Source organism: Eimeria tenella, genomic scaffold, assembly GCF_000499545.2.
Source record: "Eimeria tenella Houghton genomic scaffold, Eth_scaff2699, whole genome shotgun sequence".
In the NCBI taxonomy this organism is placed as follows: Eukaryota; Apicomplexa; class Conoidasida; order Eucoccidiorida; family Eimeriidae; genus Eimeria; species Eimeria tenella.
The window spans coordinates 1-208 of NW_013542573.1; positions in this window are offsets into that span (position 1 = coordinate 1).

Consider the following 208-nt stretch of genomic DNA (forward strand, 5'->3'; position numbering starts at 1 on the left):
GCCTGCTGCTGCTGCTGCTGCTGCTGCTGCTGGGTTTGCTGCTGCGCGCGAGGGGCTTATGAAGAGCTGTACGTACAGCAGACAAGCAGCAGCAACGCGGCAGCAGCTCAAACCAAAAGGCAGCAAACTGCGCAGCGGGCTCGCTTTGCTGCTTGCTGCTGCTGCTGCTGCTACGGGGGGCGGTGCTGCTGCTGCTGGTGGTGCTGGG